The sequence below is a fragment of the Sinocyclocheilus anshuiensis genome, unplaced genomic scaffold, assembly GCF_001515605.1.
Source record: "Sinocyclocheilus anshuiensis isolate Anshui unplaced genomic scaffold, SAMN03320099.WGS_v1.1 scaffold1316, whole genome shotgun sequence".
Classification (NCBI taxonomy): domain Eukaryota; kingdom Metazoa; phylum Chordata; class Actinopteri; order Cypriniformes; family Cyprinidae; genus Sinocyclocheilus; species Sinocyclocheilus anshuiensis.
Window position 1 is genome coordinate 2,076,024 of NW_015542553.1, and position 5,617 is coordinate 2,081,640.

At 34.6% G+C, this 5,617-nt stretch overlaps 1 protein-coding gene across 1 annotated transcript in view; it reads right to left on the minus strand.

Moving 5' to 3' along the window:
- Nucleotides 1-5,617, minus strand: part of tspan11 (tetraspanin 11) — a 22,714-nt gene that overhangs the window by 7,717 nt on the left and 9,380 nt on the right. The window lies entirely within an intron of this gene.

A 5,617-nucleotide genomic window follows, 5' to 3' on the forward strand; every position in this document is an offset into this window, starting at 1 on the left:
CAAGATGTAGACGAGTTTGTTTCTTCATCTGAACAGATTTGGAGAAATTTAGCATTGCATCACTTGCTCACCAATGGATCCTCTGCAGCGAATGGGTGCCGTCAGAATGAGTGTCCAAACAGCTGATAAAAACATCACAATAATCCACGCCTCCATTCAATCAATATTTTGGACTGTTTTTGCTTATAAACGGTGCTTATCTGTGCATATTTCTCTCCTAATTCAGAAAAGGTGATTTTTCACTGAAGAAACAATATTACGGATAGAGGACTCAAATTTTTGTTAAAAACAACTTGATGAATTTGTTTATTACAAACACACAGCTTTTCACTTCACAAGATGTTAATTGATGTACTGGAGACATGTGGATTACTTGTGGATTATTGTGATGCTTTTATCAGCTGTTTGGACTCTTATTCTGACGGCACCCATGCATTCACTGCAGAGGATCCACTGGTGAAAATTTCTCCAAATCTGTTCTATTGAAGAAACAAACTCTTATACATCTTGAATGGCCTGAGGGTGTGTACATTTTTAGCAATTTTTCATTTTGGGTGAGCTATTCCTTTAAAAGCACTGATATTTTAAAAGCCTTGTGGCAATTGTTAAAAACTCTCTTCATAAAAGGCTCGCAGGAAGAGGGAAGCGGTGTTGAGTTACTATGGAAACCGAGGTGTAAGGCAGCCGGTAGCAGTGTTGTTGTAATTGGGTCAATTATCATGTGTGGGAGTGTGTGTGTGTGTGTGTGTGTGTGTGTACACGTGTTTATATAAAGGCTACAACGTGTAGGCAGATTCAGACCAGTGGTAACTACCATAATGAAGAGAGCATAACATTCATTTACACATTTCTATATTTCAAAACGGCATGTCACTTTTAAATATTGCCATGATGGCAGAATAATTCACAGCAACAATTTTGAGATTCACACAGGTGAGTTATTGGAGAGTGGTACATTTTTTTGTTGTGAAGTTTGAGACAGCATAAAAAAACACCCTGAGATATTCTTCAAGCTGTAATCCTAGGAAAAACAACTCAAATATATGTAGGAGATACAAATATAAGAATCTTACCAGACCTTTACAAACTTAGTCTACATGTTACAAAACATAATCTAAAAATACAGAGTGTTTCAGCATCTAGCCATGCTTTATTTTTCCTCTCTCCCTCTGGAAAACGCTGAAGACAAATCGGAAGCCAGGTCCTAGGAGGGCTCTTGGTGGGCGATCATTTCTACAAAAATGAAGGAGCCTCATCCTACCCACAAACAGAAATAAACCAGAACTGGAAGTGCAGCTCAACTCAAGTATTTCCTTGCCTTAATAATGTTTTACTATTATGGGAAAACCATACACTTTAAATTGGTTAATCTGTAGTTAACTGTTGGTTAAATTAGTATTCATGGCACATGCCAATAAGGATCTCTGGTTTATGAGTGTTTTTAGAGGTTTCAAATGAACCTCAGAATGGGAACTGTTTATGGACTAAAAATGGGGTACATTCATATGTTAGTTCATAAAACTTGCTTAAATTTTACAGTGCAACTGAGTGGCTTTATTTCACTTAAATCAGAATGTGAACAAACCCAATATCTATTACAAAGTGTAGATTTAGTAATATAGGTTTTTCATCTTTTCTAATTTGCAAACTCATACAACATTCTTAAACTATTTGATATTCTTTCTTTAGAAGATATTTTGCAGAATGTCAAAGCTGCTCTTTTCAATACAATGAGAATATGAATACTCTTATTTGCGCTTGGGGTAAAAAAAAAATGAGGAAATTTACAAGAACCAGTGATATCTGATGTAAATTGGACCAAACCTGGTGCAAATATATCTTGAAATTCCAATGTTGAGTGTTTAATAACATAAATATACACAAGAGATTTAAAAATACAGCAAAAAGAATGAATTTCAGCAAATAATTACTACAGTTGAAAAGTTTGGGATCGGTGTTGCAGTCTCTTATGCTCACCAAGACTGCATTTATTTGGTCAAAAACACAGTAAAACAGTAATATTCTGAAATATTATGTTAATTTAAAATAGCTTATCTATTTTAATATATTTTAAAATTTAATGACATTTCTGTGATGGCAAAGTTGAATTTGCCAAAATAAAATAAAATACATTTCTTAAAAAAATTCTTACTGACCCCAAACTTTTGAACAATAGTGTAAATTTGTCGTAAAGAATGATCTTTACACAAAACTGTCATCTGTCATTAGCAAATGTAGAATATAGTGCACCAAAAGACTATTTTATAGTGCTTTATGCCTCTTTTTTGTCAGTTTTGGAACTTAAAAGCCCCAGTCCTCATTCATTTCCGTGCATGGAAAAGAGCATCTTAGAAAATGTACAGAATACCTTCCTTTGTGTCCATTTTTCATTTTCAGCTTTAAAAAGCTTGTTCTTTTCACACAACTATCCTCCATGTCATAAAGCACTGAGTGAGAAGCAGTATTACTGCCAGCACTTCTAATGCTACTCCAGAAGAAAATAAAGCCGGATGAAAGTGGGATTAACTGCATGGGAGAAAGGCACGACAGACAACAAATCGAGAGATGAGACTTATACGCAATCAGCAGACCTACACAAAAAGCTAGGGACAAACAGTCTTTTTTTCTGAGCAGATATGTTGACACCTTTGAAAGCTCTCCTTTCCAACAGTCTAGGACCAGAGGGAGGGATACAATAGACAGGAAGAGAGAGGCCTGAAATAGATCGGACACATTGGGAGTCCCACAGCAGGCTGCAGGTAAAAGGTTATATCAGGTAAACGGTCGACACTTATTCTCAAAAATACACATTTTTAACTGAACATATTAAATTATTTGCCTTATCCTGTTATGAAACAATTTTTGTCTCAAAATACAAAAGTTTAACATAATAAAATGCTATTTGGTGCTATTAGTTGTGCGTTTTTGTTCTTTTTTTTGCCATGCAGCATTCAGCATGTGTGGAGTAAAACTGCTTGTTTCATGCCAACACGTACATATAAGTCATACAGAAAGCATGAGGTGGACATGAAGTGACAGGAATAAGGCACATGGACATGCACACACGCACAGACACAAGCACAAACTCAAATGGCCGACCTTCTTAACGCATAGTGCTTCAGGAGTCAAACATTGGCACTAGCCAGTCAAACATCAGAAAAGTCTTCTTCCTCTTCTTTATAAAGGAGATAAATAAAGCAGGCAGTCAACACTGCTCCTACCAGCTACATGACACACACACACACACACACACACCAAAAACAGATAAGAAAGATACAACCAAACAGAAAGAGACAGAGAGAGAAAGACAGACAAAACAAAGACAAAACAGAGACACATGCTATAATTTAAGACAAACATTACAAATCCTTGAAATACAGTGTTTTCTTCAGACAATCTGAGAAAAATATGTTCAAGGAAAGACAAAGTGTCGATGTATGTTTTCACTTTTTTACAGCAGGGAAATAGAAAATCAGTTCATTTGCACAGTTCATGTAAATAAACAATTCACTCATTAATTTTAAAAAGGCATGTCCTTTTCTGAAGTGAAATATTAAATTAAATGCTGCTTTATTCTTTAACTCTGTAACATAAGTCAGTGTGTTTTCTAGCTTTTTATTAGTTGTTTTTACTGTCAGTTAAATGCTAATCACCCTAATTAAGATGTTTTTATAAGAAAAATGTTCTAATTGCAGAATTAATTTATCCATTTATAGATATTGATTTATAATATGTGATGTTAACTTAAAGGGAGAACTACAGTTTTTAAGTAGTTTCTCCATAGATACACTGCTGCGATTACACATAAAACATAAAACCAAGCAATTTGATACAGTATGTTATGAATGTGAACCGATGCTCTAGACCCCTGCAGAGCAGCACTGTATTTACAGCCATAATGATGGTAATAATGAAAGATCACTGAAGAGGATCAATTTAATTAGCGCTCCCTCTAGAGAGCCGCTTCAAGCTACACTGTGGCTTTTTACAGTAAAATCATTACATTAAATTCAACACAGGATTTATTTTTAGTCACCTATTCACTCCAGAGCTTCACATTTCCTGGATGAAATGATCACATTACCAGCAGCTGAGACCTTGATGTTGGAAACGATGCATTAACACTGCATATCATGAAGTCCTGACATACTTACAGTTACAGTTTTATGCATCTACTTAAAACTTGACAGAAAAAAAGTTCAGTTGACTGTTAATTCAACTGACTTTGGGGAATTTATTAAACCCTTTTGACCTACTATATGGGACTAACATCCAATATACGACATAGTATACAGTGCAAAGTATAGACTGCGTCCTAAATACCATACACTACATAATTCACACTACATGTACACACCACATATTAAAAATTTTTAGTAGAACACAGTGTTCTAACGGCTTGTTAAAAGTTACTGGACTTACATGGAAGACACTGATTTTATAATATTAACAAGATATAAACAAGTTTGTTTCGGCTAAGGAAAAAAAAATAAAAAAGGTAATTGCAATTTTTTTATCTCACAATTCTCGCAATTCTGAGAAAAAAGTCTAAATTGGTAGATATAAACTTAGAAATGTGAGATATACACACAATTTTGAGAAAAACTAATTTGAATAGTGAGAAAAAAAGCTTCTGTACAACACATAAAAACATTAAAACCACCACTACCCACTAAAAAGACAAGAAGTGGGGATAAACTTCTTAAAAGTCTAATCTATGGTCATTATACATCCCTCTCAGGCTCAGAGAATCAATATGAAGTCAGAGCTAGAGTCACATTTCAGTGGTGTTTATATACAGAGTTTATTCAAAGGAAACAGATCAATGGGCCTCTGCACCCCTGCAGTGAATGCGGCACTCACACTGTGAGATCTGCACTTAAAGCTAAGAGCTCTTTATCTCTCTTTCTTTCATTTTCTCAAACCTGCATGTGGTCTCCACCTATTTTTACCCAGCGGGCAGTGCTCTGTGAGACTACCGTGCGCATTACCGGTCGGGGGCAAAAACAGAGTCCATTAAATGATTGCCCACAGGTCATTGCATCAGCTATTTTAGTGAAGGCTTTCATGTTATTGAACCACATCAGAAGAACTTAATGATCCATTGTTCCTACTGTTTCTCTGAGATATACTTCATAGTAATTGGACATAAACATAAAAAATATATTGTAAAGTATGCAGGTTGTACAGTACATGTTGAGTTCAACTCAAAGTATAAATATACAATAAATAAATAATACCATATACTGTATATACATATGCATATGTTTGAGGTCACTAATTTTTTTTTTTAAACTGAATAATTTTATTCAGCAAAGACACATTAAATTGACCAAAAGTGACAGTAAAGGCATTAATAATGTTCTATTTCAAATGAAAGCAGCACAACTCTTTCCAACCCTGATAATAATAAATGTTTCTTGAGCAGCAAATCAGCATATTAGAATGATTTCTGAAAGATCATGTGACACTGAAGACCGGAGTAATGACTGCTGAAGATTCAGCTTTGCAATCACAAGAATAAATTACATTTTAAAATAGATGAAAACAGAAAACAGTTATTTGAAGTTGCAATTATATTTCACAATATTACTGTTTTTACTGTATTTTTGATCAA